Source organism: Patagioenas fasciata, chromosome 5 (assembly GCF_037038585.1).
Source record: "Patagioenas fasciata isolate bPatFas1 chromosome 5, bPatFas1.hap1, whole genome shotgun sequence".
In the NCBI taxonomy this organism is placed as follows: domain Eukaryota; kingdom Metazoa; phylum Chordata; class Aves; order Columbiformes; family Columbidae; genus Patagioenas; species Patagioenas fasciata.
Window position 1 is genome coordinate 8,109,582 of NC_092524.1, and position 10,790 is coordinate 8,120,371.

General features: G+C 40.5%; 1 protein-coding gene across 1 annotated transcript in view; it reads right to left on the minus strand.

Moving 5' to 3' along the window:
• The window catches only part of WT1 (WT1 transcription factor), a 65,679-nt gene extending 56,313 nt beyond the window's left edge, over positions 1-9,366 (minus strand). Inside the window, exon 1 of the mRNA XM_065838855.2 lies at positions 9,232-9,366. The gene's annotated coding sequence lies outside the window, so the exon portion shown is untranslated. The remainder of the gene's footprint in view (positions 1-9,231) is intronic.
• Positions 9,367-10,790: the final 1,424 nt, after the last annotated feature.

The following is a 10,790-nucleotide window of genomic DNA, read 5'->3' on the forward strand; positions in this document are numbered from 1 at the left end:
CAAGATATTGTATAATCCAAATAAAATAATGAGACCGAATAAAGACAAATTATTGAGAGGAAGAGATTCATGGCATCTCCAAGAGATACCAATGGCTAAAACAGAGAATGGCTCTCAAAGGAGGGTTTATGGAGCTGGGGAGAAGCTGTCTGCACAGATCTTCCAGAGGAAAATTCCTCATTTCACAAACTTGAGCTACCAACTGCTCAGTAGTAGAGGTGAGAACTCTGCCTTACACGCAGTGCACAGGTGTAGATGAACTGCTGATATCTAAGGTGAGGTTAATCAGGACCCGCTGCTTCAGCGGATATGAGTGAAAAATAGTGCATGTACTCTCACTGACACTGTGAAATCCCCTCTTTCCTGCTCTGCAGAACTGGCCCCTCAAGCTCTCCTTGATGTGGTAAATAATAGCAGACTGAAATGAAATGTGCAGCTTTCAGCAGTGTACATCAATGGGGGAACCAAAGCAGGTTTGTCAAAGAAAAACGTGACTCTGACCCATCCTTGGAACCAAATCAAAGAGTATCCAATGGCAGCAGCAGGTCCCCAATAAGAAAACAAAGCCAAACTAGTTTAAAATAGACCGAAACAAAAATACACGGGGTTTTTTTGTTGTGGTCATTGCCAGCCAGATTATGATTGGTTACAAATGTTAAGGGCCCTTGAGTTGCCTGAGTCCTTCATCCATCAAACTGGTCATCACCGTGTGCCAAGCGATGACCTCAGTCAAAAGCCATAAATCACTGCTCAGTTAGAGAACCGAGCGCGCAAGCTCCCTCAAGCGCCGCTTCTCTCAGCACTTGTGAACGGGAAGGCGGCTGCCCGGGACTCTATTTGCTGCTTTACATGGAGGAAGACAAAAGAGCTCTCGACTCTGATTACCAAATTTTGTGTTAACAGAAGCTGGTATGGAGAATACGAATTAAAAAATGCCAGGGTGAAGAGTTGAAAGATCTGCTTCTTTACAGTGTGGTCCCAGTAAGATTTAGAGCAGCCTGTAAGGAGGTAAAGTGAACCCTCTCCTTGCTAATCCTCTTCAGGGCACCACAAGCTTCCTCTCAGTTACTACACTTTGTAAAGAATGTCTAAGCCACTAACTGTTTATCAAATATTATTGCACATGCCCATAAAATTCATTCTCCATTCAGAAGCAGAAGAATCACCAGCTATATTCTATTTGGCATATGTACGTAAGATGACAAAGCCTTTCTTAAAGTATGAAAGCTCGTTTTGATGTAAATAAAGCAGGTGTTCATCTACAAAGCATTTTTCAGTAGAAACTCGATGAAAATCATCCTAAAAACATTTCATTACAAGGATTTTGAGGAGCCAAGTGAATATAGGGGGGGAAAGGAACATTTAAAGCAGTAGAGAACAAAACAAGTGTGGTCACATTTTTCAGTGCTTGGCAATTCACAGCACTGTGGTGCGGTAGGACGCTCTCTATTCCAGTGACTGTTCCTCTTGTTTTTCAAACATTTACATGTTTCTGTGTATATATATAATAACAATAATATTATTTAAATGGCACTAAGAAGTAGAATCATAAATAACAGCAAAATCACCCACCAGGGCATAAGTTCGTTGTTCACTTCCTAATCTGCCAGCCTTGCATTTCCTTATCAAGAGCCTGAGAGAAGAGCCTGTTTCTGGCAGGGCTCCATCAAACATCTTGGGAACTGTCTGAGAACCCATTGCAGGTAAGGCCCCTGCTTCACTTGCAGCCTGGCAGCACTAATTTTGACTCGGCTTTATTTTTTTGAATGGGAACAATGCCGTTTTCTTTGTAAGCAGAAAAAAAAAATCACTGGGGTGCTGTACAGTTAAATACAGATATTTCCAAGGTAGTTGGGAGCTGAAGACTGTGTCTGTGTTAATAATAACCTGCAAAATGTCTTAATCTTGCAAGCTTTTTGCACATCCCAAATTAGGTTGTAGCAATTACAGAAAAGGCCAGCCATATTATTCATTCAAATTTAAATGTAAAAGTGACCCCTCACAGGAAAGGACTGTATTTTGGCAATGAAATTTTACCTCTCACAGTCTGAAGTATTATCTTAAACGATAATTCATCAGAATGAAAAGCACTGGCAAAGTAAGTACTTTTGGGGTTTGTAGTTTGCTTACAATTTTATTTTTAAATGCTTTTGGCAGTGAACTTATTTTAAAAATTCTATTACATTTATGTCAAAAACATTTGCCTTTCACATGGTATAAATGTTTCATAATCATTGAAAAAAAGGGCACAAAGTGAGACAAAAAAAAGCATTGATGGGAACATGTAAAACTACCAGAATGGTGAAAAGTAAAACTTGCAGCTTGCCACTGCATGTCCCATTTCTTAAACCCAGCAAATCTGCCTTTCTGAAGTGCCAGTCTGACATACTGAGATATGCTGCTTTGCTTTGATATGATGATAGATAATGACAACCGTATATATTAAAACTACTTTTAAGGAAGCTCAGTGTTATTTAATAATTAGTGGTGAGGTCCTCCTCAGCGGTTCTGCAGGCCAAACCACAAAGCCTCCTGTGGGACATCCAGTGCTACGGTCTCATCTCTCTCATATAACTAGAATTTTGGTTTTATTTCCCATTCACTCCACCTCATCTCCAGCTCCATGACCTTCTCCACATGGCCAACTTTGTCACAGGACTGTTAATAGGCCCATGATTTTGGTAGCCATCCATCCTACCTGTCACACGACAGGTGTTTGGGAAGGTGTGACAAGAGTACTTGTCCAGTACTAAACCAATCCATGCACTTGGAAGTCTCCCCTATGTCCCAGGAACATAGAGAACAAACATCAATTATTTTCATAGACCATTTCCAGAGTATAAAAGCTTGAGAATCACTGCCCTCCAGGTTACTGCGTAGCACTTCAGGTGGTCTCTCCCCTTGTATTTCTGCAAAGAACTGAGTACACACCTTGTTCTAGTACGTTGCACACTTCAATTTCTATATAACCTTAGTTTTGGGGTGTGGGGGGGATTTTTTTTTCATTTGTGGTTGCTGTGGTTTTGTTTGTTTGTTTGTTTTCTTCCCCAGACCATGAGATCCTTGTTCCAGTAAGGTTGGGGAGTTTTGCCACTGGACCCAATCGACCCATGACTGTGCCCTCCTCTTGCAAAGGCATCATGACTGAATACAGCTTTTTACCACAGGCTCACATGCTCTTTTCTGCACACCTACCTCACCACTTCTTTTTTAAATTTTTGCACCTCCTGACATTTAGGAAACTTGAGAAATGCAATCCTGCTCGACATGGGAATCATTATCTGAAGTAATCCAGTGCCCCCAAATCCACAGTGGACTTTCAATCAGCAACATGGCTGTAGAAAAACTGGGGTTTGACCTGAGAAGCTCAACATAAAAGGCCATTTTAAATATACAACTGCCAATACAACATGGTGTCCTTTTTGGCAGAGAAGATAAAAATAGCAAAGAAACAGCTCAGTTCTTTTTATGAAAGCCTGGCAGCTTTCCAATAGAGACTTAAGTACTTTTTGTACTTTGGGGGGAAAAAATGATGGGACGTGGTCCAAGACTGGTCATACGAACCTGAGAAATATGGAATAAGAGGCTGGGCTGAAGCAGCCAAAGTGGTACCACCAGCTGCAGCCCCATTAATTAACACTCTGCGGTATGTAGCTGCAAGAATGACCCTGATACTTGTCGAATACAAGCAGATAACTTTTACAAAGCAGCTATGCTTTTCTTACTGAGGTATATTTATCCAAGAAGTACCTTGCACATTTCCCCCCATCTCACAGGGCAGTAAATTAGTTCTAATTGCAAAGGTATGTAGTAAAAGCCGTGTTCGGCCTTCTGCAGCATTTGAAGATTTATTTTACAGTTTCAGGTTTTTTCTGGATGTCTAAAATTGGGGGGAGAGGAACATGAGAGAAAATGCAAGTTTTATGGATCTATAAAATTACCTTACTTCAGATAGACGTTTCTCTGCAACTTAAACAAAGTAACTGAAAACTAAGTTCTGTGGCTGACAGTGCAGTAGAGTAGAATATAGATTTCTCTCTTTGTTTGCAGTTCTTTTTTCTTTAATTTGGAAAGAATGACAATTTTATCTGCTTAAAGGGGAAAATATGACAGCTACAATGAACCATTTTAACATACCCTAACTTGAGTTTTATGAATCATTTTGAAAAAAAAAAGTACTGATAGATACAGAGCAAAATTCTACACCTCGATTGACAACAGTGACTTTTGCAATGCAGTAGCAACCACATGAACATGAGCAAGGTGAATCACTGGGTGCAATCCCAAAGGGAAAGAGCCCCCGGATTTTGGGTCCTTATTCTGTGCCAGATGTCATCAGCTAGATGTAGCCTTTAGTCACTGTGTGGCATTCAATTATATTCTAAACCCTCTTTTACAAATAATAAGTTTCTTCGTCCTTTTAGTCCTCTATACCCTGCTGATCCCCTGCCTCTACTACAAGTGAACCTCCGCACAACTCAGGGAACATCAGCTACTCACAGCAGCTACTCACTCCTTTCAGAGCCAGATTGTTCTGGTAGCTGTAAACTTGACAAACAGCCTGAGGATTTAATCTTGAATCAAAGCTGTAGTGCTGGTCCAAGAAAACTACATTTAGATCAGACTGCGCAGAATACAACTCGCATGTACCATGCAGATGGTGGACACTTAACATGTATTTCACTTAGCGATGAGCTGTCTGCGTCTGTTGAGGGATCTAACATACTGAGGAAATACTGTTTTATTGTTTCTCAGTGAGTGTCAGAAAGGAACTGTTTCTTCTGACCAAACTCCAGCACATATGCACATGACAACGGATACATACTCTTACAAATGAAATAAAAACACAAACAAAGAGTTGTCACCTAACTCAAGGCCAAACAAAAGAGGGAAAGACAGAAGAAGGTTTTCGGACTGGCTGGCTCTTCCAGGAATGCAGATGCGCATTCCAGCAGCCAGCAAGAATGTGGGTTTTTCCATCGACGCTGACCACAAGCTTTGCTACATTCTGGGCAAAAGCTTTCTCTCCCCATCTATATGGCTCAACTAGACACTGTTTCACAAAATAACAGTACTTTGTATGAAAGAATGGAAATTAAACAAAGATTCTTTAAAAGTGCTCTAATGACAGCCAGAGTCAGGGAGAGAAAAAACCAGGTCGCTCTTAGGAACGTGCATTTCTTTTTCTGGCTGTGCAAGCCTGAATATACTGAGCACAGCTGATATGCAACCTGATCCTGTCTCAGGATCTCTTCAACTCCTACCACAGCCAGGTGAAACAGAGCCTGGAAATTCGGTCAAGTGACAGAAATTACCACATGCAGCTGTGGTTCTTGTAGTTCTTTATACCTGTTTAATCAGTAATGATCAGCAAAAAGGCCTCCTTGAATCCTTATGTTACTGTATGGTTTTCTGTCTCTTCAAAGTCACAAGGAATTGGCTTTTCTAGTGTTCCCGCTGTCAACCAAAACCTGCTTGTGCTGATAACAATGTGAACAAAGGGATGCGAGGGAACCTTGGAGGAAAACTCACCCAGTGTGATTGTTAGAGATACAACTAACCCTACAGCTAGTAACTAAACTGGTGCAAAAGATTCTTGAAACTCATTCTTACCGTCAAACAGCACAAAGCTTAAATAGCATCTCTATCTTCCTCAAGTATGCTGCATTAAAAACAGATCCTCCCATCACCTTCTGAGACAGAACTGTAGAAAAAGAGGCCACGAACCAAAAAAAGAACTTTCGTAGTAGACAAAAATGACGAGTGAGACAAGATTCACAAAGTAATGTGCTGTCGTCCCTTTCTCTACTTGACCTTCAAAATGTGGGCTTTGCTGATTTCCCAAGTGAGTGACCACTATGAAAATGCTCAAGGCACTACCGTCTCCAACGACATCCGGTACAAATCTGGCCAGCTTCGTGTCTTTGCCGTATTTTCTAACAATGTTCAAGTGAGGAAACAGGCAGAAATTGTGACAAAGGTAGTGACAGGACTGTCACTTATTGGTGTTTGTTTAAAGTTCTGCCACCCCTCAGAGCAGGTACCTGCCTCCTGCACCAGTAGATGGCTCCTAACTCTCTTCAGCAAGACACATCTGAAGTTAAAGCTCTGTCACATCTCCAAGGAAAGTGCATTTCATCTTTTTTAATGCCTACAAAAGTCTCTTAGGACTTGGTCTGGCTCTCATTAATTTCAAGGGGAGCTGAAAAAAGCACCAGGAGAGCTTAAAAAATTAACAAACCATAAGAAAGAATAGGATATAAAGCTAAAATTTATTGCCTTCAAATCTGCCCCATTCTCATTTTTACCTTTCAATAATGGTTAAATGTGTCTTCTGCACATTTAAGCATCAGGAAAACATATAAACCATTTTTATTGCATACAACAAAAATTTATCCATGTATTTCAGCTTAGATCTGCAAGAATCCACTTACATTTTAGAACTGGAGTGAGAAAACAGGCAGTTTTATTCCACGCTCAGCAATTACTCCAGCTGCCAGCACAAGTCACTTTAATTGCTAAAGCAAAAGTGTGAAGCATCAAGTGGATCCCACAAAAACAACACAAGTTTATTTAAAAAGACCACACCTTCTGTTCTGTAGTCCCTCAACGCTGGTAGGCACAGGTACTACCAAATTACCAAGCAGAATTAAAAGAAACGAAAATGCTGTCTATTCAAGGGAGAAATCTGATTATTTCCTCAGCGCTGAGGAGAAGCAAAGTTAGTACCGGGTTTCAAAAACATTTGCAGATCTTCTGCAACTCTCCCACGCTTCACTGTTTAGGGCGAAACCACTGCCAGCATAGTCAACAGCAGCTCTGCTATCAGCTTCAGTGGAAGCCAGAACTGTACCCTCTTTTTATCATTTAAGCCCACAAGCCCAAAATTTAGCCCTTTGTGTTGTTCTCAACAATAAAGAGGGGTGTTCAGCACTTGCTGCGACACAGTGAGTTTTTCAACTAACTACTGCTTAAGCTAAATACTATGCAAATTGTGATCTCTCTCGGTCATGAAGGTAGGGATATTTCTGGAAATGCCACAATTTTAACAATTCATCAGTATAAAAATGGGAACATGAATTTAATCCAGACAACTCTCCAAGTCTCATTTTCTTTAAAAAAAAAAAAAAAGACGACCCAAAAAGATAAAACCTAAAATCAAAGTCTTTGATTCTTTGATAAAATCTAAAGTAAACACGTTACTAAAAACTCTCTTCTGGATTCTGCTCCAGGTCATACTGGTGTAAATACTGTATATTTCTACTGCTTCCCCTGGCTTCCTCAGCATTCACCCCTGAAAGGGAATAAATCCTACAACTATAATATGAAATTTGTCTGAACAGTTCAATTAGTACTTGCTGCAAAAATGCAGATCATGTGTGTGATGTATAAAACCAGCAGATTATAGAAAGAAAAATACAAAAAAAAAAAAAAGGAAACCTCTAATTAAATTACATGTCACTCAAAGCCAGGATGAAAACTTATAGCTCACCTGCCATAGGAGCCATTGTACGTGAAATGGGTAAAGTATAAACAAAGTGTTTTATCTGGGGTATGACTGGAAGCTCCAAGATTGTAACGTCCTTTAAGATAACATTCCAAACCTATCCTTTTAAGTTTTCAGCCAAGAATTTGTTTTTATAATTTCTTTGCTCTTGGCAAAAGGAAACTCCACTTCAGGCTCAGTTCTCCCTCTCATTCGATGCCGCTACCACTCCCCCGTTTTTTGCCAAAGAAACGATACAAGTGTTTTGAAAACCAAAACTACAGGGAACTGGCTATAGCTGCTCTTTGTCGCTGTTTCTTTCTTTATCAAATTTACCGTGAGGTACCATGAGACAGGTGATTAAAACCACAAGTAGCAGCACTGTTTTATCTACAGCGGGATCTCAGCCTACACTTCCCACCCGGGGATCCCAGAGACCGCTGAGCTCATCTGAGAGTAAAGGCCTGGTCCCTGCCCAAGGGTGACAGACACAGCTGAGATCCCCTCAGGATTTAGTACTGGTATTAACTCTGCTGCTGCAATACTGCCCGAAAACACAGTACTGACCTGCCCGCACGAGTAACAGACTTAACTCACTTTCCTGCTGCCGGACTGCGGGCTGTTTTGTCACACAGAGCAGCGCTTGACACAATTTTAGGAAACCTAAGGGTTTAAATCACTGCTGTCTCCCCAAACTGCCTCGAGGCCACAAGGAACACCTCTAGCTCCAAGCAAACCCCCTCACTTGCAATATGCACTATGTGATGAGGTCATTTATTGAGCATGACCATTAATAAAACCGCAGAAGGGAGATTGTAGGGAGTGTCCGCTCCCTTCTCTACCAGCTGCAGGGATTTTCTAATCACTTTCTACTGCCATGGTACTATGCTAAGATTCAGCTGTATTTCTCAGGGGAAAAAAAAGCTGCAGTAGGATAAATATAAAGCTAATGTTGAGCAGCTTTGAGAAATCTCAGTCTAAAATAATTAGAAATAACATCACTCTTAACTGCACTTTGTAAAAGGAAAAAGATGTTGCAACAATTTCCCTTTTATTTTTGTTTTCCTGATAGCCACATCTACATATGACACTAAAGTAAATACTATATATCACTACAGAGGCTAAATCCTCATTTCACTTTATTGAGCAATACCAGAGTGAGGCTACATCACTGTAAAAAAAACCAACCTTTTCTTGTTTAATTTTGCATTAATTTAAGCACTCGCAGTTCGTAAAATGGAATCCGTTTTGCAGAAGTCCTGCAGGCTGCCCAGAAACGTTCTCTCGAAAAGCAGGCAGATAACTGAATGATACAAAAGTTTTGCAGCAAATATTTGGTGTGAGGAGAGAAGCTCGGAGTACGTGTGCAAGCGCGGGTGGTTGTTTGTGTAAGCCTCATGCTGTTGCTCGTAGGCTCCTGATTGATGAAGCCTCGTTTGTGCTCTGCCGAGAGTCGGCATTTGTTTTTTCAGAAAGAATTGCTGTATTTTGTCTCCTGTCTTTGGGGTACTCAGGGGGAAAACCCCTTCAGTGCAATAGGAACAATTCTTTTTTTATCTTCATCCCTGAAAACCATTTGGAAATTTAGGAGAGGAACAAATGCCTGCCTTAAATAAAAAAACCTCCTGAAACAAGGGAAAGGAACCTATTATCAACCCGAGACTGAGTGTTAAATAGAATTTTACCTTTGTTCCCCCAACAAATGAAACCCCAGACAAAGGGACAGCTTGTCACACAGTACTTACTCTCAGAGACTCTGGGGCGGCAAGGAGAAACAGAGACAGGTTCATGACCGACTGGATTCCTCCCCTGCTCCAGTTAATTCAGAGAAGTGTTCGAATTCGCAGCCTTTGCTGAGTCTTCCACCACCAGATTTACAGTGTGTGCAGAGGCTGTGCTTATTGTGCTGCTCATGCTGCCGTCCCCGTGTAGGCATGTTTTAAACCTTCCCTTTCCCGGTCAAAAGGCTCAATTCTGGTCTCTTACTCAGCCTCTCAATTCAAACACCCTTCTCCAAGCTTAACGAATTTCACCTGGTATCAGCAACGATATCAGGAACTCAGGAATTTAAGCACTTGCAATTCAGATATTTGCATCTCTTTAAAAACAGTTAACTAAATTACAATGTGCTTGTTTTATTTTCTACTCCAAAATCATAATAAAATCCTGCCTTAGAAGAGCCATCCAGTCTAAGTTGGAATTTCCATGGCAAAAATCATGCAAGCCTTTTAATGAGAATGTGGAAAATGAATGCTTACAAAACAATGACTATTGGCAGTACCTGTGTAATATGTATCCTATTAGATGATTTGGATTTTGAAATACCAAGGAAAAAAGAATTATACTGTATGTATATATCAATGAACAAACAAAGACTGATGTTTGCAAATAACAATAATCTCCATGGGGAGTAGGATCAAAGACTAAAATGTTTTTCTTCTGGAACTACTAATTAGCACAGCCAAGGTCAGACAATTTCCTGAAAATAAATATATAAAGGGTTTTGTTTTCCCTGTTGTTTTCCCCTTTTGTTTTTTGACTCGTATTTGCTAAAAAACCCATAGTGTTCAGCACACAAGTGTTTGGTCTACAGCTCAGCGCTAGAGAGGCAAAGACACAGCATTCTGTGACATTCACAGAACACCCTGGGCCACTGATGTTTTTATGCTTTACAGCCATTTACAAATGGATTATTAAAAGCCAACAAACCCAGTTCTTTATTTTGGAAGGCTGAACTAATGGTCTTGCTTTGAGTAAGTTTCCACTATGTGATCAACTATAAAATGATAGCACAGGTTTATTGGGCAGGTGAACACAACAATAGTAAAAAATGACCAAATTAATCTGAGGACATATCTACTGAGTGGCTATTTTTATATATGGAACATTTCAACTCAGCTCCCAGTAACATTTCAGTCTTCACAGGATGGCTGAGGTTGGAGGGGACCTCTGGAGGTCATCTAGTCCACCCCACTGCTCAAGCAGGTTCATCCAGAGCCAGGATTGACCATGTTCCTAAACTGAGGCTGACACACCTTTAAAGCAACTACAGTGCCCCAAGAGAGATTTTTTTTGCGGGGGAGAAGGTGTTGATTATTAATCTCGGAATCCCCAGAAATGTGGGAATTATCAAAAAATATCATTTATATTGATTTCTTTGTATCTGCATTGTACAGCTTTTTGGAAGTACTGAGCAGACAGCTGTACCAGCAGAGCTTTAATTTCCATCAGTGGTCTCTGACAGATTTTCCTGTTGGATTATATCAGAATTTGGATTATTTGTTTGCCACCAAATACTATTTCA